The 26,502-nt window shown below is 47.6% G+C and overlaps 1 protein-coding gene across 1 annotated transcript in view; it reads right to left on the reverse strand.

The window, feature by feature from the left end:
• Positions 1–11,714: 11,714 nt before the first annotated feature.
• Positions 11,715–26,502, reverse strand: part of KATNAL1 (katanin catalytic subunit A1 like 1) — a 139,255-nt gene continuing 124,467 nt past the window's right edge. The window contains exons 12-13 of the transcript XR_013174793.1: positions 14,231–14,364; positions 11,715–11,944 (exon numbers count right to left, since the gene is read on the reverse strand). The gene's annotated coding sequence lies outside the window, so the exon portion shown is untranslated. The remainder of the gene's footprint in view (positions 11,945–14,230; positions 14,365–26,502) is intronic.

The following is a 26,502-nucleotide window of genomic DNA, read 5'->3' on the forward strand; positions in this document are numbered from 1 at the left end:
CCCAGGAATGAGGGAAGGTTTGAGCTAGATTCTGACCATCTCATACCTAGAGATAAGGAGGTTTACTCAGCCATGTGCAGATTATCGGCTGTAGACTCCAATAATTATGTGAGAAACAATTTGTAGCCTTCAGGCAAGACCACTTGTGAATTTGGTCATAATCTGGCCCCGTCCTCAGAGACTACAGCATTTTGGAGTGTGTTTCTTATGTTTACTCCATAGTCCACTTCCCAAATCAGTCTTCTAAATTTGCTTTCAATTAGACATTGGTCAGGACTGGGTGACTCTTCCCAGAGGATAGCTAACCAAAGACACTTTCTTTCTTCAGTGTCACAAACTGCATGTACAGGATACTGCTTTGGAAATAGCTGTTGCTGTCTGCGAGACTTGTGTACTGTGAGACTTTCAATATCAGGGTGTGTGACTTAGAGACCCAAGTCCAGGTACAAGTGAAAACAGGCAAGTGGGCACTAAGGGAGAAACAAAAAAGCCTTCTCACATCTGGCCCATTGTTAGCAGAATGTTCTAAGATTCTTGTTCACAATCTCTTACATAACTTACAAAGGAGGAACAGCTGAGGTGCACCTGGACTCTGGTTCTGTTTCTTTATATCAGTTCCCCTAATGTCACTGAAATGATTGTTGGAGACATGCCTTGCAGTATGTCCAACTGTACGAAGACAGACATCGGCGCCGGGGCATTAGCCCACCTTCCACCCAGGGTGTCTGGCCGATCTGACACTGAGACCTCAGTGCTGTCTCCTTGGCCTCAGTGCTCAGTCCCGGGTAACCCACTGGCTCCCTCGCTAACCCAGGAAGACCTCACTTATAGCTGTACATTTTGCTGGGAACTTGCCCGCTAGAATGGACTGAATAAAGTGTTTGTAAACAGAAAAAATAAATAAATAAAAATAATAAAATAAAATAAAGTTACAGTGAGATGTTAGTAAGGACCAGAATAGTCCTTAGTAAAGGTTGCAATACCTGCACGTCCCCCCACACTCTCCCCCATACATCCTTTTGCTAGATGAGGCACTGGTTGTTCTTACCAGGTCTTGGCTGAGACATGCCAAAAAATCCTCTGTGTCTGCCCGCATCCCTAAGGGATCAGGGCCAGCTCTGGGCTCCAGGATTGCGCGGATGTGAAGAATTCCACACTTGGCAGTGAAACTGGCAAATTATTATCTGGTAGAACTTGGCATTGCCTTTAATAGGGGAAAAAATGGAACCTGAAGCACATTAGCTGCTCTATGTCCTTTGGTGTCCTGCAATTTCCATCTCATTGGAATAAAATGAACCAAAGTACCCATCTGGTATAAGAAAGTGAGGTTGTCCCAAGTCTGTTGAACCCCAAAACACATCTGATTGGGTATACCGACTCAGGCCTAGATGAATGGATGCCTCATCAATTGAGGAAAGAAAAAAATAAAAAAAACCAACAATGGCTCCCAGTGCAGAGACATGTGTAAAGAACTACAAAAAAAAGCCCTCAGCTTAGCCAAAAAATTGCTGATCTCATTGACATGCAGTGGCTGAGCAGATTCCGGCAAGACTGGCCTCTATACCCCGCACCAGCGCCAGAAGTTCATACACGCAACCTCCTGAGTTCAAAGCAATGGAAACAGCATGCGCTTGGATCCTGGCCTGAGTTCAAATACTGGCTATTTTGCTACATAGCTATGAAACTCAATCTCTCTGATCCTCAGCTTACTTATCTGTAAAATGGGGATAAATTATTTATCTGTAAAATAAATCTGTAAGTCTGTTAAATAAAAAAGATGGGGATAAATCTTTAAAATGGGCCTTTCTCATTGACGTGAACAGAAAAATATTCAGCATCTGGTGTTCAGACTGTGAAGAGCCTACTATAATTTTCAGCATTGGAGACAGTTCTGCCCATTTGCCCACTGATGAATCTAGTAAGGCCTCTACACACAAAGGCACGCAGCTAATTCTGCCGAGTAGCTGGATATTTGATTGAGTTTAAAGCTTCATGGACCTCAAAAGAGCAGAAAGACTACTTTTTCCATGGCTTAGAAAGACTGGAGGGCAGGATTCAGACAGGACATTCAAATGCCTAACACCCCTCCATTGCAGGCTATGCATTTTATGCGGCATATTTAGTGTCTCAGAGCCCCTGTGGCAGCACTTCCCGAGAAGCTTACTTCTGTTGACTGAGGAACTCGAAGGAGGGTCCTTTGAAACACCTATCAGCCTGCAGCCCACCGTCAGCGAGCAATGTTCCCTGAAGTTATAGGAGAGCATCCACAGCTCCAAATCCCTCACTAAACAGGAGGGGAGAGGCCCACAAAGAGAGACATTTCTCTCTGAAATGGAAATCATGTCTCCCCCATTCTAATTAAGCCACAGATAGAGTCTATTCCTACATGTGTTGGTGGTCTTTGCAGCATAGCTTAAAGGCTGCTGAGAGAGTAATAAACCATAGTTAATCTCCCACTGTCATGGCGACTTAAACCTGGCAAAATCCAACATGCCTAGATATGGGCTGCAAGAGGCAGCTGCTTGCATGGCACCATCTGAGAAAAGCCAAAAGGCTGGCGTGCCCTGAGATCTCACCTTCCACATTTTTGGTCTGCTTCATCTCCAAGAGACCTATGTTAGAACGCATGTAGATTGCCAGGGAAGGATACTGGCCATGATCACTAATTAGCACCTTTGCACCACCAGTTCTCCCTAACTAGACGAGAGCAGTTACCCAGGGAACAGGACAAGGGCACTTCTGGACAGTGGTGGGAACATCAGGGAAAGGTGCTACGATGGGGGTCTCCCTGGAAGCCCCAGGTCTAGGTGGGATGCCAGAACAAGTCCACACCCCGCCCCGTGACTCAGCCCCGCTTCAAATCCAGGCTCCTCCACTCCCCACTAGCTATGTGAAATTGAAAAATTAACCTCTGTGGGGCAGATTGAATCTGGCGCCCCAATTAAGACATCTTCTTAATCCTAAAATGCATTCCTGTGGGTGTGAACCCACTGTGAGCAGGAGCTCTCAAAGGTGTCGTTTTTCGTGGCAGCGTGGCCCATCTGAGTGAGGGTGGGCCTTCACCCATACTACTGGAGGCCGTACGGAGAGGATAATCCGGAATCCAGGGGTTAGAGAAGCCCATAGGAAGGAAGCACTTCAACAAGGAGCTGGAAGCACTTCAACAAGGTAGCTCCCCGTAGACCTCCCCAGCAATACCGTCCCTCTTCTTCCAGTGGCCGTCCAGGCCACACCTATGGGTCACTTCACCTGCAGCATCTTGGGGACGAGCTCAAGACCAGACGCCCATTTGCCGTTGGCCCCGGGTCAGGCCCTGGCAGTGCCATCCCAGGCCACATGTCACAGTTAATTTTTATGTCTTTTCCTGCCTTGAGGACCATCAAGAAGGCAACTAGGAAGGCTCCTAAAGTGCAAAAACTTTTGGTAAAATTGTGCTAAGTTCATAATTACTTTTATGCTTAATTGCAAGAGAATTCACCACCTCTAAAGCAATGGTGAGCCATTAGTTTTCTATTTCAGTGTGACAATGTGGAAGGTTGTCATATCGACACTCTCTGTGATGCCCCCACTCCCCAAACACTGTGGCTGGCACGAGGAAACCAGAGAGGCCTTAGCTAATACACCCTCTCGGGGCTTAGAGCTTAGATGAGGGAATGGAGATGCTGTGAAAAGGTGCCAAAGGGGAACTTAAGTCACAAGTGGGAAGTGCAGATGGTAAGACCGGCAGAAGGCTGGCATACGCCCTCAGGGACCTAGAGCTGGAGGAAATCAGGTGACTGAGAGGTGACCCATAAATCAAGACCGGATGGAGGGGACACAGAGGGAAAGGCTCCGAGGCAAGGAGACTTGACTATAATTGGATGGAGGGTGTTAATATCTGAGGAAAGAATGTGTCAATTTGAAGTGCTGGTGGGTTCCCAGAGAACGTCTAGGAAAAAATAAGAATCAGGAGATGTGGCAGCTGGAAATGCTGTGGCCTCCAAAGACAGGGCACCTGTGTCCCAGCGGGTGTCTGTGATGGTCCGTTTTTTCTATTTTCTATTAGGAAAAATAGAACTTCTAGTTATATCTATTTTTAATCTCCTTGAAAATGTCTTATATGAATATGTTTTACAATGTGAATATGTTAGTCCAGTAGGGTACAATCTGTAAATAATTAAACAGAACTTTCCACTGGTTTAATAGATTATCTGGACACCACTGGCTTAGGGGCCCCAGGAGATGGGCACTTTCTCCCGTCTGAATCAAACGCTCCCCTTCTAGCATCGCCCTGCAGGTTCCCCAGCCCTAGCCTCACTATTCCCAATTCAACTTCATGGGAGAGTCCATCACGGGCTGCAGGGTCTAAGCTTGGGAAATCCATCCTAGTCCCAAACTGTCACCTCTCGGCCTCCTCCTGGCTCCTCTCCCCTCCTTGCACCTGGCTGGACAGAACTTTGATCAACCCTCACCATGCCTGAGGCCATCCTTGGGTCAGTGACTTGTCCCATTTCACTAAGTCAGTGACGAAGCCAAGAAATATGTCAAAATCCATCATTAATTACTCAATCTATAACCTTAGTAAATATATGTCCCAGTGTCTGTCAAATGACTTTAAAACATTTTTTACCCACTTGCCCTCTTTTAGACAGTATCCAAATTAGCCTGAAAAAAATTAATATTTAATTAGAACCTTAGTTGCCAGCATGAGCCTTTCGACTTGCAGCTCATTTGTATGCCACCATAGCCCAGAGTTTGTAGTTACCTGGGTGTTGCACAATCAAAAACTGTCAAATGATACAAAATGACGACTCTAAGCCAGGGCTATAGGTTTGAAAACTAAACCATTTATAAGAAGTTTGTACTTCTTTCCAACCTACAGCAACCTCTCAGTGTGATCGGGCGCATGTGTCTGGATAGTATTTGTTTAGTAATTGACACATAGTGCACTAAAATCTGAGACAAAACAGAAGCATGAACAAGCTCGGGAGAAGGTCAATGGGCCATGGTCCTGGAGGAAACGTTTGCCTGGTAACCAGCTCCGTCCAGGCGTGCGAACTGGCCCCGTCTCACAGCAGGGCGGGGAACAGCGGTGGTGGAGTCAGGGCTCCCAGAGAGCTGAGGACACTCTCACTGCCGATTTCACGCAGGGGGTCCTCACAGGTCAGATGAAGACTGGGCCCCTGAAGCTCGGAGCTTCTGGTCCAATACAGTGGGCTCATGGGGGCTCAGGAGGCCCTTGGGGACTAGGCTGTCTTTGATGGACACAAGTTCCAGAGCCTGGAGACCACACGGGGCGACACTGGCAGAGCCTGACCCTTGAGCGCTTCCCCCTGAAATAAACACTGGTACCAACCAAAAGAATTAACAAAAGAAGCATGAGATGTTTTGATTCTATTGTGATTCCTGTGAAAAATGCCCAAACTCAGAAAATCAGAAGCTCTCCCGGGAGGGCGCACTGATGGCATGAGGGTCCCTGTTAACAGGAAGGAACCCCAGCCCTGCGGTTTCTGCTTGTTCCTGCATGTCCCTGAGTGGGAGGTTTACTCTCTTTGGCCTCAGTTGCCTCGTTGATAAGATGGGATAAAAATGGCTTCATTACCTGTTCTAGTTTGCTAGCTGCCAGAATGCAATACACCAGATACGGGTTGGCTTTTAATAAAAGGGGATTTTTTCATTAATTCTTCAGAGGAAAGGCAGCTAACTTTCAACGGAGGTTCTTTCTTACATGGGAAGGAACAGGGTGATCTCTGCTGGCCTTCTCTCCACACCTCTGGGTTCCAACAAGTTTCCCCGCGGTAATTTCTTTCTGCATCGCCAAAGGCCTGGGCTGAGCTGCGAGTGCTGAGATGAGGTATGCTGAGCTGCTTGGGCTGTGCTATGTTGAGTCTCTTATTTAAGCACCAGCCAATTAAATCAAATATCATTCACTGCAGCAGGCACACCTCCTAGCCAACTGCAGATGTAATCAGCAACAGATGAGGTTCACGTACCATTGGCTCATGTCCACAGCCACAGAACTAGATGCCTTCACCTGGCCAAGTTGACACCTGAATCTAACTACCACATCACCCAATTGGTGTGAAGATTGAAGGAGCTAATACCTGTGCGTGTCTTGACCTGTCAGGCAGCTACCACAAACACCGCACATGGCTGGCATACACCATGGGAATTTACTGGCTCACAGTTTTGACGCTAGGAGAAGTCGAGCATCAAGAGATTGGCGAGCCTGACCTTCCTTCCAAAGACTGTGGCATTCATGTGCTGGCTGGCTGATGGCCCTCAGGGTTCCTTGGCTTTCCTGCCACTAGACCGACATCCCCTCCTTTCTCTCCCAGGTTCACACTGGCGGCTTGCCTCTCTGTGGCTTTCTCTCTGACTCTGTCTGACTTTCTTCAACTTTCAAAGGCCTTCAGTGATTAAGGTCCACCCTCATTCAATTGAGCTGTACTTTAACCAAAAATAACAACTTCAAAAGATCCTACTGATGATGGGTCATCATACACCCAGAGGTATGTGAATTAAGATTCAAAACATGTTTTTTTTCCAGGGTAAATAACTAAAGCTGCTGCAGTAAACTTTGTGTTAGGTACCTAGGCATAGCTCAAGATTGGTATAGAAAGATATTGTTTTTTTTTTAGTTTAAAGGTGCATGATGTAAAGGAGTAAGAACTTCATCTATTTACATTAGTATCTTGTGACAAAGGAAGGTGCTGAGAGAAAATGAAAGGACACAATAGCTGCTGATGTCAGTTTAAGATGGGAAAAGTGGTTTCTTATTCAATCATAAAACTATGGGTTGGTCAGAGGAAAGAATAGGAAAGATTTCAGCAAATAATAACTTAAATGACTAAGATTTGCAAAGAACAGTGAATTTTCTTCTTGAGGACTAGAAGTGGCATGTTGAGCAAGAGATGAGTAGCGGCAATTTCCTGCTTTATTTCTACAACAGGAAATCAAAACATAATGGCAGAAAAACGACACCAAGTGGAAATTTTCGTTTCCTTCATCAGTGATAGAAAAACACATCTGTTTTTTAAGTCTTAAAAACTGTAACCACAGACTGCAGTACAGGACACTGATGAGAAGACTGTGGTTGGGTTGAGCCAAATGTATGTGGCGACCAAATGAAAAGACGTTTCCAGAACGGGAGAGCAGAGGGCGGGCAGGGGAGGAATACATCAAATGCAATGTAAATACTGACATAAAGTAGTTCCTTTCTTAGCGCCTTTGGAAATGAAGATTAATGCGAGCAGGGTCTATGAACTCTCTCTAGCAAACTTGGTTCATTCTAGTCCCCAGGAGAGCACCAAACAATGAACAGCCACGAATACTGGATTAATTCCCGTGCCTCCCGACGCTTCCTGCCTTGATTTCACACCCGGTAAGTTCTCATTTCTTCAGCATCCGTGGAGAAGAGCTGGTTCATGTGAATTCATTTCACCCAAGACTGAAGTTGACCCATTTAAATTTCAAACATTTATTTATTTAAAGTTTAATACCTGTGGTAGAAATATTTTTAAAAATTAATGTCAGAATGTACACTTAAAATGGTTTGAATGGCAAATATTATGATATATATATATTTATCACAATAAAAAAAAACTGTCCGCTTTCCTTTCCTCCCGGTGTCCACTGCACTTCAACACAATGTCAGATGGGTGAGCACCAAGCACAGTGCCTGGCACACGTGGGCACTCAGCAGCAGGCCGTGTTGCCACTTTCTCAGTACATTTTTATAATTTATTTCCTTTTTTAATTCAAGGTCATTGTTTCAGGTTGCTGAACCTGCCGGACTGCAGTATACCAGAAATGGAAATGTTCTAGGTTACAAATTGACAGTTCTAAGGCCAAGAAAATGTCCAAATTAAGGTTTCAAGAGGAAGAGGAAGAAAGCTTCTCTGGGGAAAGGCTGCTGGCATCCAGGGCTCCCCTGGCAGCTGGAAGGCACAGGGCGACGTCTCCTTGGCTCCAAAACGTCTCTGCGCTCCCGTGGGTGCCCCTCTCCTGGCTTCTGCTTCCCGTGGCCCTTTGCAAAGTGTCTCTACCTTTGATTCTCCAAGACAGGATCCAGCAAGCGGATCAGGACCCACCGTGAGTGGGCGGGTCACAACTCCATGGAGATGACCTAGTGAAAGCTCCCACCCGAGCACAGGTCTGCCCCCGTGGATGGACCAACAGAGCGTGGCCTTTCCCGGGTGCGGGACAGCTTCCCGCCACGCGTCGCCCATGCGGATGTGACGGGCGAGACGTGCTCGCCGCGATCGAGCCGCGTTACCAATGGGCGATGTTCGAGGTCATCAGTGTGCTAGTCAGGATGGAGTGATCGTCGCTGCAAAGACAGATAAGGTGAGAGGAAGACTGATGAAGTACAAAGGGTTGTGCTGTTGGAATATTTCATCTGGACATTGACGGTCATTTCTTGGTCCTCTTCTCTAGTCTGTTCTCGCGTTCCCAGGCTCATAGCTTTAAACACCGTCTGTACCCAGTGACCCCAAACAGCAGACCTGTCATAGAATCACCTGCTAGAAAACTCCACAACGATGGTGCACAGGCAACCCGAACTACACACTCCCAAACTCAACACCTGCGCTAATTCCCCAAAACTCCTGCCCGTCTCATCATGGGCACCCCTCACCCCTTCTTCCCAGGGCTCAGGCTCATCCTTGACTCCTTCCTCAGCCCACCCCCAGGCTGTCAGTAAATCCCCTAGGCTGTCCCTCCAGAATCCACTCAGCACCCGACCACCTCCTTCACTGCGAGAACACCTGGGCCCCTCCCCTCCCCTGGGCAGCTGCAAAGCTTCTCATCCGACCTCCCAGCTTCTGGTCTCATCTCTGCTCACAAGTCAGAGGGTTCATTTAATCACAGCACTCCACAAAGCTCCTTTCAGTGGCCTGTTAAGGCCAAGGGATCCGACCCCCTTCACCCCTCTGACTTCATCTCCTCTCCCTCTCCCCTAGCTCATCAGGCTTCTCACAACACCCTAGATTTGACATTGCTTATACAAGCCAGACACAGTCCTGCCACAGGCCCTTTGCACTTGTTTTCTCCCCTGGACCACTATCCACCTAGACAGGCATGCGATTCCTCCCTCACCTTCAGGGCCTGCCTCAAATACCACTTTCTAGCGAGGCCACCCCTGGTCACTTTATTTAAACCACCCTCTCCCCCACCCACCTGATGCCCCCTTTCTCCCCTTACTCTACTTTATTGTAACATGCATCACTATCAAACACAAGCTTTAGTTTGCTTATACATCTTGCTTATTGTTGTCTCTGCCGACTAGAAGGTGAGTCCAGAGGAGGGGATTGCTCTTCCTTGCCCCCCCACTCTACCCTTGTCCCCGGAGCAGCACCTGGCACAGAGTGGTCATCCACAAATACATGTCAAACGAATAACCGTTTTTACTCTCATTACTGAGCCTGCTTCTAGGAATATAACGTGGTGACAGTGAGCATGGATTGTAACGTCAGGCGCTGAAGGTTCAGCAGCCTGTGCTGACCCCATGTTAGCCCGGTGACCTGGGGCAAAGCACTCAGCTTCCCTAAATGCGGTTTCAGCTTCTTGAAAATGGGTGTGGTGGCAGGAGCCTCGTCAGGCCCCTGAGCATCCATGCAATCCCGGCAATCAGCCCTCGCTGGGTCCATACGAGCTGTCATTGTCCACTGACCACAGAGTGCCCCGACTCATCTCACCCCCCCGACAGGAGCCTCCCCAAACCTATTGTCCTCCACACACGAGGGCCGCAGAGTCCTTCCAGAACTATCTGGTTGGATGAGAACGTCAGCAGAAACTTAGGAGCCAGTGAACTGGGCATGGCCAGCCATCCTGCCTGTGTGTCGACAAACTGTATCCTGTGTTTTTAAGTCCCCTGTCATCTCCTGGAGACCCGCCTCACCACCAGCGGCCTTGCCTGGCGGCCAGGAGGCCTCAAGGGTCCAGTGAAGACAAATGGGATGGGAAATAGAGAACGGGCAGCATCTCTTCCAGGACCCATCCAGTGAGAGCCAAGGAAGTGAGGCCATAACCAGGGCTCTGGGCTTAAGAGGACAGAACTTTAAGGGGATGATGGAAAGGAGGCGAGGCCTGTGCCTCAGGAGAAGCTGGAAAAGGCCCGGAGGTGAGAAGAATGGACAGGGGGCTGTCAGAGAGCAGTCAGGGAGGCAGGGAAGGCCCCCTTGGGAGGGATTTAAATATCGGGTCAACAAGTTTCATTTCTTTCCTGTAGTCAATTGGGAGCCATGAAATATTTTGGAGCCGAAGAGGAAGCAATGTGCATGTAAGTGGTGTTTGCTGGGGCTTAGCCGGGCAGTGGCACCTAGAAGGCTTCTAGGGCTGGAGGGGGCCAGCAATGCAGGCCCAAGGCCACTTGGCCCTGACAAAAAGGTACCTGTGGGAAGAGAACACAAGGCACGGGTGAGAGGTGAAGGGTCAAGGACAGAGAGACTGCCTTTCATAATTTATTATGTGCCAAACATGCGCAAAATGCTCCACACGTCAACTCATGTGTTCCCATGCCTGCCTTCTCAGGCACAGCACCTCATCCACAGGCTTTATAAAGTGAGTCTCAGTGACGAAAAGTGACTTGCCAAGTTCCGACAGCTCGGTAGTGGCAGGGCCACCAGGCTACGAACCAGGCAGTGTGACAACAAAGACGCCGGTCAACCGTTGGGCCAACCTGTCCCGGTGACCACCTGGCCACACCTTTAAATGACTCCTGAGCTGATTGACATGACTCAACAGTTAAAGAAGAGCCTTTTCAGCAAGGGGACATAATAAAATTAATTACAATAATAAAGGCGTTTATTGCATCCTACGCAGCATGCACTCTACGAGGAGATGACACGTGCAGAAGAGCTGGGATCTGTTCTTTATCCATAACCCACAGTTGCCAGATGTTGTCTTCCAGCCACATGGGGTCCTTAGTAAATGCTTATTGGCCTGAGAAGTCCTGTGGCTGGCCGGACAGTCACGGGAACAAAGCTGTCCAAGTCGCTGCACTTGGAAAGTTGTCTGGACAGGCTTCCTTCCATGCAGAGGCAGTGCAATGTCCGCCATGCGCTCAGCCCTCCTTCGCCCCAGGCTACAGGTGTCCTTAATGAACCTGGTTAATGTTAAACTAGCAGGTGGGACCCACTAGCCATTTTTTTTTTTGAATGGCTCAGCTGTGAATCGGCAAATTTTTGCTTAAGTTTGACACTTTAAAAAACTCTAAAACATAGCCCCATGGCCATACAGAGTTCAAAACTGTCTCTAGGTCCCGGCCCTACTCGAAGGAGTGTAGCTTGGGAACCTGAAGGCCGCATTCTGACTTGACTTTGGAACAAACAGACCTAAAACAGTATTTTGCAAGAAACAATTCTTTTATATCCTAAATTGTAAGAGTTTTTACCTTTGTCTTTTTTATTTCTCTCTTGTAACTAATTGTGTAGCCTGAGCATGACAACAAACTGGAAGAACAGTGTCCTTTGTTAACCAATATCGCTTCCTCTTGCTCACTGCTGTGAAATGTAACTCTTTAATAGATGTTGTTTAGTGTTCTCTGTTAATCCCCCGGAAGGCTCTGAGAGTATGACAAATGTGTGGCTGATTGCTTCTCAGTTCTCACTGGGAAGATAAAAGTTGTATATTAAATTTAAGATTTTAATCAAGTTTTCTGGACGAGGCCTTTAATGGTTTCTAGCGCTGTCATTTACAGGCTGCGGCGCCCTTTCCCTTGCAGCGGTCGCCGACCCGTGCTCCCCAGCTGCATCCTCCACGTGAGGTCGAGAGATCCGAGCAGCTGGGTGTCCTCCCCACCGGGGAGCCGGGGTTCCGGTTCCCCTCTCTGGAAGGAGCTCCTTAGGAGACGGTGAAGATTGCAAATTTGCTTCCTGTCCCAGCAACGTGTCACGGAAAGTTCTGAGCTGTGGAACAACAGCCTGTCCTTTTATCTTCAAAGCCTGAAAGCACTAAGAAGGATCTAAGAAGGAAATAACAGATTTGGGTTGAAAAAGACAATTTGATTTTAGGATGGTTATGCACATTTCACAGTTACCAAAAATTGAAAGCCAAACAACTTTCAGCTAAATAAGAAATCCACACATCCATAAATGTGCTGTTAACTCATTAAATGCCACCTAGAAACCAGCTGGAAACTGCAATACTAAGGGGAAAATGGGAACGTGTCAAGCAGTTGTAAGCTGGACTCCTATAACCTTATTCAGAGTTATAAAAAAAAAAACAGGTTAGGAAAACAGATTTTGGAATAGGACAATGAACCATGAGACAATAATGAGATGTTCTGAAGTTATCATCCAGTTAGGTTAAAACAAAGACACATGCACACACATACAGTATGAACCTATCAGTGTTTGCAGAGAGGACCTATCTTCTAAGCCAACAATTATTACAGTCAAGAATTGCGTGTCCTGTGTGAGACTAAGAACTTAAGCAGAGAAAGAATATCCATGAGATAAAGAGGTTTGTGTGGTCTGGCGGGACTGACAGATGAGGTTTGACCGTAGCGATTTAAAACCTTGTTGCATTATTAACTTGCTAACTGTGTGACCTTGGGCCAGGCCCCTTCTGAACCTCAGTTTCTTAATCTATAAAACAGGTTAAAGAACTCCCTTTATGCAGGCTTCTTGATGAGGGTTTGCAAGAAGGGGAAACCACCAGCACAGCACCTGGGCCGCAGCTGACACTCAATCCCTGGCACTAACTGGACAAAGAGAAATGTTAACAGTCTTTTTAAAAGGAATGTCCCAGTGCTAGAGTAGTTTCTTCTTCAAATCTTGCCCACTGTATCCTATCTTTCTAGATTTTTAAAACTACATATATTTGTGACCAAGTGTGTAATAAAACCTGCATAAGTAGCTATTATCAAACCTTTAAAAATGTGTTGAAATCGAATTTTTAAAGGAAAAATAAACTCTAAAATATTTGTAAAAGAAGCCACTGAGTGAAATTATTTCTAGGGAACTGTTGATATGATATACTGCCTACTTCCAAAAAAAGAAGTGAGTGATGAAAATAAAAGTCTAAAACATATAAGAATCCCTTTTAAAGCGTTTTTTAAAAAAAGACCAACTACCGAGTAATGAAGATTGAGAGAGACCAGAGCCCAAAAACAAAGGCCAAGAATAGCTTTTATGACTGAGCACAAGACTCTGCAAAGAGCTGAGGCGAAATGTATACAAAGTGCACAGCTTTCAATATTTAATAAAAGGAAGCCCAACTTTGAAAGCAACCAGTCATGCCCAGGTCTTTAAGTAATAGTGACACGATACAACAGGCCTGTCTCTTATACCGATCCTTTTTTAAAGTTGAGGATGTGAAGGATTGCAGCTCTTAGAAGGGATTTCCAGGGGGAGCTCAGACAATAGACCTGGACAGCTGGCTTCCTGGTGATGAAGCTGATGTGATATGTTACATGTCTGCACGTAACGCTGACCCAGTGAGAAGGCTGAGAAGTGAGGACAAATGTTTTGGAGGCATCTGAGGCCAAGGAACCCCCACTTGCAACCACCAGCTCCCTCCTCGGGGTCTGGCTTTGGCAACTTCCTTGATACCTTCCCCTTCACCTTCTGCCACCACGCTTCTTGATGACTTCTAACACAGCTTCATGCATGGTGAGTCCCACTAGCCCTTTATTCCTGTAGTATTTGGCTCTGCTGTGGCCCAAAGTGGGGAAAATGTCCTGTTGTTATCTGCATTTAACCAGGGCTCAGCAAAAGAGTGTAATTAGAGTGGATAGGCCAGCTCTCCGAGGCCTTTGGACCTACGCCCCTTTTATAAACATTAAGGCCTCACCCCTACCCTTGAGGACGGGAGGGATAGGTGCCACCCACCCCGAACCTCCAGCCTTCACAAGAACTTGTAGAGCGTCAGCCTACATTTTTAATTTTTTTAAATAACATCATTTTCATTTTACAAAAATAAAATTCTATTGTACTTTTTAATATTTTTTTTCAAACACTTCCTCAGAAGCCAATAGAGGAAGGGGTTTGCACCCTCACTCCCAAGAATCGCTTAAGAGGAGTAGAAGGTTGATCTCTTTTTGAAACTCATTTTCTCATTCATTTGTTCATTCCTTCCACACAGGCTGGAGGAAAAGTCAGGTGAATTGCTTAACATACAGGTATTCCAGGGTAGTTGATGGAAAGGAGGGTTTCCCTGCTCCAAAAAAAAAAAAAAGGAGGGGCCAAAGCTTTGCTGGCTGAGAGAATCTCTTGTGAAAATGAAAGACCCGATGATATATTCTTACCTGGATGAAAAATCATCTCATCTGCACTGGTGGTGGATTCGAAGACAACCTGAAAGTATGATCACGACTTTTCTCAAGCATTTCTTGGATGTGTCCAAATGCCTAGGTACACAACTAAACCCTGGGGTGTAGCTCTGCAGAAAAGAGAAAAGGCCTAAGAACAGTTTTAACACAGTTTCTGTAAAATATTTTATTTTGAATGGCAACATCCTGTGACCAAAATACACCTCCAGAAAGTTAACCTGTTGATAGGAGTTTAGTTCAATCCACCTGGATTTGGGCTGAAAGGAGTTGCCAAAAACCGGTGATGTTGGCAAATGGATATTGCTATGAGCACTGAGCTGCTCTTTCTCTTTATAACTGGACAACAGATTCGATTTTTTCCAAAGAATGTGACTAACACGTGAGAGCAGACCATGTCATCAAAGTCACCATCGCAGAACCAGTCCTCATTGCCGATGACATCAGATTTTAAAAATGTCATCAAAGCAAAGGTCGAAAAGGACAGGGGTAGAACACAATCCTGAGTAATGATGCCATTTGCAGTGGAAACGTGCCCTGACAGCAGCCCCACTTCACTGTTTTGGGCTTGGAGATGGTTCTCTGATAAATTCCTAAGAGGAGCGTGGTAGGTTGAACTACGTGCCCCTGTGAAAGGTCACCTTTTTAATCTTAAGCCACCTGCCTGGGGGTGTGCACCCAGTGTAAACAGGACCTTTGGAAGGTATTATTTTGAGCTACGATGTGGCCCACTGAATCAGGGTGGGTCTTCATCTGTATTACCGGAGGCCTTACAAAGAGAAGGAACTGGAAGCCAGGAGTTGGAGCAGACGTTGGAGAGGGCCACAGGGAGAAGCCGGAGTCAGGGGACACCAGAAGGGCACCCAGGAGGGTCAGTCCCTCATGTGAAGGGAGGCAGCGAGTCGGCCAGGGAGCCCCGAGGCTCATGGCCAGCCAGCACCAGCACCCCACAGCCTTGTACAGGGTGTTTCAGAGGGCTCCTATTTATGGAATCATTCATCATATTAATTAATCAATGGTTAATTAATAAGTTACAATGTTGCAAAGGGCCTTAAATTATTCTTGCTTTCTTCAATAAGTGAAATGGAGGGTAGCAACAATTAATTTTAGATTAATTGTGCTTTAGAGAGCTTGTTGTTCATGTAATAAATTAAATTGAGACACTCAGGCTTGTGATTCATGGAGAAGAGAGCTGGCGTAGTTGCATGAGGGTAAAGATTCCCTGGAGAAACTGGAGACACAAGAGGGGGGCATGAACAGATCCACGGAATTAATGAAAATCTGTGAGAAAACCCTAGGGAGAACGGAGGTTGTTTTCAACTTGTACATAGGGTGGGGCTAGCAGCGTGGAGTTGGGGGTGCCAGAGCCCGAGAGGCCCAGCCTGCTGGGGAAGAGCCCTTGCGTTCCGCCACACTATTGTGGGGCCATTCACACCTGCCCTGTCTCTAGGGTGCACAGTGGCAGGACCTTAGCTCCCCAGCCCGGAGCAGCGAGGAGCTGACAAGGAGAGTGCGGCTGTCACTGGGACCGGAACGTTCCAGCCAGTTCTGCTCCTCCGGGAGGGTGTCCAGCTGCAACTCCCCCCAGGGAGGGTCCAAGCAGGGCGTTCAACGTGGCCCCGTTGTTCCTGGGACTCTACGCTGGCCTCATTCCCTCTCCTCTCCTCAAACTCACCTGGAGGGATGCAAACGAGGGCCTGGCTTTTAGCCTCTTGTTGAAACACCTGACCAGATAGGGGAGCTGGCACTTTAAGAAAAATATGAGCTCCCAGACACCTGAGGAGTAGAGCCGCATCAAACCAAACAGCACGTACCAACTGAAGTAGAGTTCTTGGAACAGATGGCCCAAGAGCATAAATTGGCATAATAAATACACTACATGAGATAAGGAATTATGAAAGTGATGCCAAACAGGGAGAAGAAATTATCAGGTAAGAATCAAGTAGTGATTTTAGGTACCTAACCTATTCAAAGGGTTGTCTCCAAGATCCAGCGAAAGTTCCAGAACTATAGCTGGAACTCCAGGCCCTTTTTCCACCCACCGTGTGTGAGCGGGAGGACTCCACCCTTATTGCTTTAAGCCAGCCTTTGCAAACCTCAACCCTCACAATCGACAGCAACACTGCAGAATGGTGGCCCTGAGGTGGTGAGGCTGTGGTCCACTCTGACCATAGTGTTTATTTCTAAAATGGATCTCATCATGTTCTTCTTCAGCCTAACAACCTTCAATGCCTTTCTGTCATCAACAGAAGGGATTCAGAATGAAATACAAGGCTCTTTACATCCTGGCTCCAAATTACCTTTCCAACTTTGTCTCCTATCATTCTTCTCCAAATACCTTATAATCTAGCAAGAAAAATTTTAACCCCAGGATGGTAAAGACACTCCACTTCAAGCACTGACTCTGGTAGATTTGTCATAGCTACTACAACTCTGTGGAGAAGACAATGGAAGAGACTGCAGTGGTTGATTGGTATTGTCTGCCATGGGCCCAGATGGTAGGGAATGGCATTGTCTGCTGGGGTCTCAGGTGGTGGTTGACTGGCATTGTTTGCATGGGCTCAGGTAGCAGCTGACTGCATTGCCAGACATGAGATTGGGTGCTGGTTGACTGGCATTGTCTGCCATTGGCTCAGGTGATTGACTGACATTGTCTGCCATGGACTCGGGTGGTAGAGAATGGCATGGCATGCTGTGAATTTTGTGTGCCTCTGTGTATTCATCACAGTTCTCCAGAGAAACAGAACCAAGAGGAGATATCTGTAAATATGAGATTTATTTAAGTGTCTTACCCAACTATGGAAATGGTAAAGTCCCAAATCCATAGGGCAGGCAATCAAAAAAAGAAAAATCTATAGCTGCAATCAACTGACGATGATCTCATAAACCAGCTATCCAGTTTATCAACCAGCCATGAAATATCCTTGCAGCAAAGGTCAGGACAGTGCTTGCCTGATCAGACAACTGGACATCACCACCTGGCCAAGGTAATGCCAGAACCCAACCATCACACTCTGCTAAGCAGTCCCTACACAGACCATGGGGTTCCATGACTCATGCCTTTGAAAATGCTGTTCAATCTGCCTTGAAGGGCCTATTCCACCCTGTTCCCCACTAAACTCCTACTCATTGTTCAAGAGTCCACTCAACAGCAGCCTTTCTCAGGAGCTGTTCTCAGCCCCTTCCCTAACCCAGCCCCTTGCTAGAAGAGTGGTCGTCTTTCTTTCCAATGTGGCCGTCACTGTGCTTAGAGTCTATGGTGCCCTTCTGACCCGGTAATGGTGGCATTCATTTATGGATCCCTCTTTCCAACCAAATCATGAGCTCCTGGAAGAAAGGGACCATGTTTTATTCTTCTTTGCATCTACTTTGTGATGTGCTATGCCTGGGATGTAGATAGCATTTATAAATAAATATAAAGTGCTAACTAGTTGTTAACTATAATGGATAATTATGCATTGCTAGAAGACTTGCTCAGGGCGATTTCTTAGAATTCCTGCCTCAAAAGCGAGTAAAATTAGTTTAGTCTGGCTTATCCTAGAAGCAGGTCAGCATGATTTAACTAGAGAAGCCTGTTATGCCTCTTTTCTAGGCTGAGGCTCTCTCACAGTTCCACTCTCAGAGCAGGGGCTGCCTGCAGAGCAAGGCTGGCCAATGTCCAAAAACTGAACATGTTACAGGTGAAGGGTTTGGTTTTCAAATCTCCTGGACCCAATGATGACCTTGTGTTGGGGGGTTGATGTTTCCCACAAGACAGGTTCAAGTCCTAACCCCCAGTCCTGTAGGTATGACCTCATTTTAGATGGAATCTTTGAAGATTCTAGTTAGATGAGACCAACTGGATCAGTTGGGCCTTATCCAATACGGTGGGCATTCTTATAAGGAGCAAAAATCTACACAGAGACTCAGATGACTGAGCAGAAGGAGGAGAAGCCACAGGAGGCAACATATCGCCATGCAACAGAGGTGGTTTGGTTGCCATCAGCCGTCCCCAGAATGCTGCACACTTCAGAAAATGCCAGGCCTGGGGGCATCTGATGGTCTCGGACTTCCAGCCTCCTAAGCCAACCAGTCTGTGGTATTTGTCACAGCAGCCCTGAGAAAACTAAGACACCAGCTCCAGAAAGTCCCGTGGCCTCCGTGGGGGGAGACTTCCTTTTCTTTCGCAGGCAAAACCCAACTGTTTTAATGATTTTTAGCATATAACTGAGCTTACGTAGGATCAAAGATTCACCCGAATTCAGCCCAGGAGTCCTGGGTAGCCGTGCAGTCTCATCTCCCACTGCACCCTTCTGCATTCACATACCTCCTGTGCTTCTGAATCTCTACTGCGGGGGTTTTCTCTGCCTGGAATTCTCCATCCTCCTCCCCATCCACCCAGGTTACTGATGAATATCTGCCCGTCTTTGAAAACTCAGTTCAGGACGCAGCTTCCTGATGTAGCGTGTTTTGATTCCCTCCCAGCCCCACCCCAGAAACACCACTCACAGGTCCAGGAAGCACTGGCCGCTCCCTCTCTCCTCCCCTCCATCTTGGCACCCCCCACTCAGCATTAGGGCTGGAGACCCCTGCTGTGAGACTAGAGGTTTAGGAACAAGGAGCCAGGGCCTTCTGTCATTCCAGGAACGGATTCCAGACCAAAACCTGAGACACCAGCCCCAAGGCCGCCCGGAGTGTCGCCCAGGCGGTACCAGGGTCACAGCAGCTGATGGGGACACCAGTGGGCTCGGTGGTCCTGCTGGGGGTGGACGCTCACGTGCGTGTGCAAGTGAGTGTGTGGGGGGGGGGGTGCGCAGCCAGAGGGGCTCGGCGCTCCCGACGGCTGCAGCCACCAGCGATAGCTCTCGGGGTCACTGCAGCATTGCCCTGCTCTCCCTTGCGACACGCAGCTTTGAAGCACTTCTTGCTTCCCTCTTCTGCTGGAGAAAGGAAACCAACTTGGAGCACAAGATTATTACAAAATAAATTAAGGCCTTCTTCACAATGAACACCAACATCCTTGGCAGGGTCTTATGGCCACCCATGGTGAAGAAAAGAGACGACGGCCCAGCCTGAGACGAGGAGCCCAGGGCTGCAAGTCCAGGCCAGCCTGGAGAGACAAACAGCCGCTCAGAAGGGCTGTTCAGATCTCAGGCCCTGCGTCAGTCGACAAGAGAGATGAAGAATTAGGGAAAACGGTGCCACCTTGCTCTCAGCATTTCTTCTGCCAAAAGTTCTTCACGAGCCCTCTGCTTCAGGAGTTAATATCAAATTCAACTACTGTAGGCAACAGACGTCTTTTCAAACATTACAGCCAGAAGAGCATCCGAATTCTCTCCACTTCCTTAAAACCTGGTTTTGATTTTAGCCTTCCTGCTCAAGCTGGGTGGCCCTGGCATGTTAGCAGGATGCAATAGCAACTTTCCGGCAATTACAGAAATGAGCTTTTTAAAGGGGGCTTAGCTCTTAAAGATTAACGTGGGAAACAGGGAACACGCGGCACTTACTCTGTGCTAGGCCCTGTTCTGAAAGCTTTGTGCAAAGTAATTCACTGAATCTTCCCGACACTCCCATAAGGCAACAAATATTATTATTTCCATTTTGTCGATGAAAAACCTAAGGCAGAGAGAGGCCAACTAACTTGCTGTAGGTCACACAGCCAGAGAGAAAACAAGTGAGGACTTGAGCCAGGCAGCAGGTGGGCCTCACAGGAGAAACCTTAAGCACTGTGCTAAACAGCCCCTGATTGAAAAGACCACAGAGTGGGGCGTTCCAGTGTCCTTGCCTGCTCGGGTAAATCCTGTGACATGGCTGGGGTTAATCAATGGGAATCATGGCTCATGGCTTTGAGCTCAGCAGAGTCCAAACCAAGGTGCCCCCACGGCGGTGTCTCTCCCTGCGCACGGGCACCCGGGGCTGGCCACCCCCATCCTCGGTCCTGTGTCACCAGGCCCTGCACAGAGGCGGCCTCTCCTGGCCCTTCTCATCTGGGCTCTGTTGGCTTCCGCTTCTGGCTGCTTCCTCTGTGGCTCCCTATCTGTCTGCATTTCACTCTGCTTCCAAAGCACTCTGGGGAGAGAGGAAGCCCCAGGCTCATGGCTGGAACCTGCCTTAGGGGGCCACCTCATCACAGGTCCCCCTTGCCGTGGGCTCACACCCCCAGGAATGGGTTCAGTTTAATGATATGCTTTTCTGGGGTACGTAACTCCAGACCACCAGCTGAAGCATGGAGGACATAAAGGGCACAGCGGGGTGAGGATCACCCTCTCCTACTTGAGTTACATAAATGCCCAATTTGATTCTCAAAGTGGCTGTCCAGGTGAGGGGTCCAAGGGCAGGCACAGGAGCAGACGCGACCACATTCCATGGACACCAACCAGAGGGGCTGTGGCCGGGGTGATTAACCCCACTCATGTCACAGAATTTACCTGAGCAGGCAAGGGGGCAGCAGAGGGGCTATGGTGGGGGGACTGATGACCTTGAGAGCTGGGGGCCTGGCACGGACGTGTCCAGGAGCATGTCAGGGTCTGCAGGGAAAGTGGAAGTCCAAGATGAACCCCAAACTTTAGGACCTCCACCGCAGGCCCCAGCTGGAGCCTCAGTATGTGGGGCTGCTGCAGCCCCGCTGCCGGCCTGGGGGAGGCCGGCCTCGGGGAGGCGGCCGGGCTGGGAAGTGGCCGGGCCTTGTGGGGTCTGGACCACATGGTGGGGGGACCGCGTGGGGGAGGCTGCCTGATAGAGGGGCTCCGTAGAGAGACAGACCCGGCTGGGCCTGTTATGAGCTCGCTGTCAGTGAGTGTGGCTGGAGTTCAGCTGGGCCGCCCGTCTGCAGCCACCACCCGTGTCCCTGGCCTCGCTGCAGCCTCATCCAGAGTGGACGCCATAGGTCACTAGCAGCATCAGCAAGAGCACAAATGACTGAGTGCAAACCTGTGGCCACATCACGTCCCAGCAATTGTGAGCACTAAGCAAAGACTAAACCATAAAAACAAGAGCACAGAAATCATTAGCAATGTATCAGTGAGCTCGGAATATTACTGTGGAGATTTCCCGAGTAACTAATTTCCTTTCCAACCAGAGTCTCCTAATGACACAAACAAGAAAGGTTTCCATTGCCTCCTGCCAGTCCCTCTCAGATTTATGTGCCCTCCACGAGATGGGACCTCGCACTGCACTTCAGTGCATTACTTAATCACATGGTACACTGGCCGACCCCAGTTGTCCTAAAGTTGTGATGATTTATGGATATGGGTTCTCATAGAGGGTCACCATGGGGCCTAATCTGCATATGTCTCCCTGGAGAGCTGGGACATTTTTTGCATAAGATCTCCCAGATTTCTTGGAAGGGCTGATAAAGAGGACTTTATGTGGACTTAAGGGCAGATTCCCCACTTTTAGGGCTCAGCTACCCATGAGAAGGCAGGATCCAGCCCAGCCCCAAAGGAGAGCATGTTGGGAAAGCAAACCCACCACGACCAGCCAAGGCAAGAGCGAGCCGGCCAAGGCTTGGGCTGCTTCCGAGGGCGTTTCCGTCAGAGCTGTCAGCCTCAGTGCCTTAGAGAGCCACGGCGCCCTCTGCCCTTAAGTCAAAGACACTAAAGAAAGGCAGGTCACCCTCGGCGGCCTTAAAGAAAATGTACATGGAGCTGGCGAGTCCATTGGTGAAAACCTTGGTTTTCTCATCAGCATTTTGAACCAGAGAACAAGGGATACTTCCAGTTCCTTTTTTTGTCTTGTTTGGTGATACTCTTACTCTGGATCCAGTATTCTGAAAGACAGAGTCAACTCAAATCCCAGCACAGTGATATTAAATTTACTAAAACCGGTTAATTCTTTAAGACAGAGGTATATGATTAACAGTTATAACTCAAGTGGTTATTTTCGTGTGATAATCCATCAAATGACCTGAATAATAATGGTTTCCGTTTGAATCCCACACCTTTGCATGGTCATAAACTTCTCGTAAAACTATTAAATAGGGCAGAAACATTCTATCACAGCTCAGGACAAGAGGGGATTTGACTATCAGAGCTGTTTATGGTCACATTTATTATTCCAGAGTAGAACAGAAGTGGCCCTTTGGACACACGCGGGCCTCACCCTGTAGGAAGTGAGGCCCCCCTCCTGGGAAGGACCGTTGAGTGGCACCTGCCAGTGCCGAGTGATGTGAGGAAAGAAGCCACTGTGCTTCCGCCTCTTGAGAATTTAATCAATGAAACTTTGGAGAATAACATATCTTTAGAGCAAAAAGGGGAGCCTAGGAAATTCTTGCACACCCGAGGAACATTTGTACATCACAGACCCTTCTTGCTTTTTTATTTAAACAATGGTCCACTATGGAAACTTTCTAGTTAGTTGACTTTTATCCATCTTGTTATTTTTCTTTTTTCAAACAATTTACCTACTCGAAAAAATTGGGTCCAGCCAATATCTGGTATTTCTCTCTTTGCCTGTTGTACTAACTAAGGGTTAATTTATTCATTGGAGGAATGGTCTGGAATAGCTATGAGAGTTGGGGTCACTTTGAGAATCAGAGCATCACAGCTTGGAGGCCTTTCATTTTGCCATCAATGCAGCTCAGCTCCGTTGGCTTCTAGGGATTCTCCAAGTTCAACCCAGGAGTGAGAATTCCTGGGAGGATTTCAGGTTCCTGGGAGAGAAAGCCTGCTGGGCTAACACAGGACAGGAGTCTTTGCCCTGAATCAGTCCCCTAGCTGTGAGCGGGAGCAGCAGGAGAGAGAAGACACATCCTGTGGGACACACCCCAACGGCAGCAGACTTCCTCTGCACGGAGGTAAGGGCACTTCTCACGCACCTACCAGGGCAGGTGGGGTGAAAGCAGGACGAGAAGGCATGCACCTGCCCTAAAGTTTCGCACCATCCAGAGGGGAGGGAGGCAGGTGCCCACAAAGCCAGAGCAGCAGCTTTTCTTTTATCCAACTGACTTATGTCTCTCTGGTGGCTTGACCTTTGGTCATTATGAAATGTCCTTCTTTGTTATGAGTAATTTTCCTCGCTCTGAAGACCTCTGCATCAGATAGTAATAGAGGCACTCCTGCTTTTTTCTTGTTAATGTTTGCATGGTATATCTTTTTCTACCCTTTTGCTTTCAACTTATCTATGCCATTACATTTGAAGTCAGTTTCTTGTTGAGAGCATATGGTTGGTTTGCGCTTTTTCATTCACTCAGCCAATTTCTTATAATTGGTACATTTAGACCATTTACATTTAAGGTAATTATTGATATGTTAGGGCTTAGGTCCTCCATTTTTTATTTGTTTTCTTTTTGTTTCCTTTGTTTCTAATTCCTCTGTTTCTCTTTTTGACCTTCCTGTAGATTACTTGACCATTTTTTAGGATTCCATCTGGATTTATTTATAGTGTTTTTGAATGTTTTGCTTCATATTATTTTCTAAGTGGTTGCTTTAGATATTACAATGTGCATGCATAAGTTATCACAGTCTACTGGTATAGACGCTTCAGCACTTGGAGTGAAATGAAGAAGTCTGACTTCCTTTTAGGCCCTTTTACCCTCCACACTTTCAAATACAATTGTTTCACTTATTTCCTCTACATACATTGAGCACTACAGCAGATGGTTGTTATATATTTTTTGCTTCAACCATCAAATATGATTTAGGAAACTTATGAGAAGGAAAGCCTATTGCCTTTACTTCTATTTTTACCCATTCTGATGTTCTTTTTTCCTTACTGAAGTTTCAAGCCTTCTGCTGCCATTCCCTTGCTGGTTAGAGAACTTTCTTTAGCCACCCTTAACAGATAGGTTTGCTAGTGTCTTAGTCTGCCAGAGCTGCTATCACAAATGCCGCATGTTGGTTTGGCTAAAAACAACATGTATAGGCTCACAGTTCTGAGACTAAAAGTCCAAAATCAAGATGTTGACAAGACCATGCTTTCTCCACAAAACCTCGTGTGCTGGTGCTGGCGGACAGCAATCCTTGGGGCTCCTTGTCTCAAGTCTCTGCCTCCTTTCACCTGGCGCTCCCTCTCCTGTGTCTGCTCTTTCAGTCCCTGCTGACTTCTCATTTCTCCCTCCGGCCTCCTCCAACACCTGGCTTGCAGTCTCTGCTTTGCACAAAACCCCCTGGTAGTGTGGATTTAGACCCATCCTCATTCGGGTGGGCCAACCTTAATTAAACATCACGTCTTCCAGAGGTTCTCTTGACAATGGGTTCCCTGTTTAGGAATGGGGATCAAGGAATGGGGATTAAGAGCATGTGCAAATTGGGGTGTATCACTCAATCTACCACAGTTGGCAACAAATTCCCTTTGTTTTTCTTCATCCAAGAAAATCTTTACTGCCCCTTCATTCCTGGAAGATGTTTTCACTGGATATGGAATTTGTAGTTGACAATGATTTTCTTTCAGGACTTGAAAAATATCGTGCCTCTTCCTTCTGACCTCCGTGGTTTCAGATGAGAAATCCACCGTCATTTGGATTGATGTTGCCTCGTATGTAATGTGTTGCTTCTCTCTGGCTACCTTCAAGATCGTTTTTCTTTTAGCTTTTAGAGATTTAATTATGATGTGTCTTGACATGAGCTTCTTTGGGCTTATCCCATTTGGGATTGACTCAGCCTTTGACACCTGTAGATTTCTGCCTCAACTTCACTGAATCCTTCCTGGCAACACTGGGTACCAACTCACACTCTTTGTCAACTCCAGTGTGGGTGTGAGCTCAGATCCCCACTGGGCTGGGGTGACACCAGGGAGAGCTAACTCATGATGCTCTGAGGCTGCAGGGTTAGAGCAGAAGCTCAGCTCCTTGCTGGGTCCTGCTGACCCCAGGGAAGAGGAGGTGGGGAATCAGATGCCAGCTGGCCCATCTCCACCACCTTCCTCTTTCTCTTTGATGCTGGATAAGTGAGGAGGCCCATCTTACCACTTGTCTCTGCTAACACCGCCCTGGTGGGGAAATCGGAGCTCTGCCTGCTTCCACCTAGCAGGGGATGGAAGGCTAACTACCTGCACAGATACCAGCTGGTGGGGGAATTGGAGTGCCACCCACTTCCACCAGGATGGTACATTTCCTCCAACAGTACCAGGCAGAGGACTTAGGATGCTAGCTCCTGCGTGCACAGAACAAGCTGGAGCAGCTCAGCTTCCTGTTGGGACCTGCTAAAACTAGGGGAGGAAGGATGAGGCAGGAGGGAAGATCCACTGTGTGTGGCTAGGAGATGGGTGAGTATTGTCCAAGGCGTTTTCTGTTGTCGGGGCACCCTCTTCTTGGTCTTTCGGCGAGGGGAACAGACTTTCCTTAGAGCTCTTTCTGTCTTTGCTGGTTGGCCATTCCAGCTGGGAGACATATGTAGTGCCCCTTCTGAACTAAACAAGAGGCAGCGAGGAAGCCTGGGCAGCTGGCCACCGTGTTGCTGCTCAGGTTCTGAGGTGTCTGCCTCATTCTTTTCACCTTTCTGAGTCTCCTTACGTTTGTTTGTTGTGTCATGTCCAGGGTTTTCTAGTTGTAAGAGAGAAGAGCAAAGGGGCTGCTCCATCTTGTCTGGAGCTAGAAGTCTGACGATACCTGGCATGGTCGGGAGAGGTCAGATATGCTTCAAGAGACCCTGTAATTTGGGGTTACAGATAATCTCAGAATTCCCTCAGGAACACATGGGGTGGAGAAGCAGCTGAGAGAATAGACAGCGAGCTTGCCAAAGGTCGCCGTGGCATGGAAGGAAATGTTAGTATTGCTTTAAACATAATGCTTTTTCCCCAAGTTAAAACTCATTAATGATCGGGAACCCTGCACATTGAACCAGTTTCAAAACATAAATTACTTTGTAGAGCACTCTGCCAAGTTGGGCTGACACATTTGGTTATTGTTATTTATTACTCAATAGGCTACCCAAGACACTCAAACATATACTACAAGCACAATAAGTATACCAGCATTTCCAGAACCTAAATTATAACATTTCTTAATGGGGCCTCTCCTAGACATCGTCTTCAAAGGCCTTTTGTGAAGCAACACATACACAAGGGCTGCAGCTGCACCAAGCGTGCTGGAGCAGCGTGCATGGCTAATTGAAATGGGCTTTCTGGGGAATGTGGAGTAGGGAAACCAAATCAGTAAGGTGCCCACTGAAAAGGAAAACTTTGATGTGCTGCAAGGAATAGTGACTTTTGTCCCCAGCTTCTGCATCTCTTTTAACCAGCGCTTCCCGCACATCTGGCTCTGAAGCTGAGCGGAGCGTCTCTAAGCAGGCCTGGGTCTTCGGCTGGTCACGTGGCAACGTTTCTTTAAATCCTAC

The sequence above is a fragment of the Tamandua tetradactyla genome, chromosome 4 (genome assembly GCF_023851605.1).
Source record: "Tamandua tetradactyla isolate mTamTet1 chromosome 4, mTamTet1.pri, whole genome shotgun sequence".
NCBI lineage: Eukaryota > Metazoa > Chordata > Mammalia > Pilosa > Myrmecophagidae > Tamandua > Tamandua tetradactyla.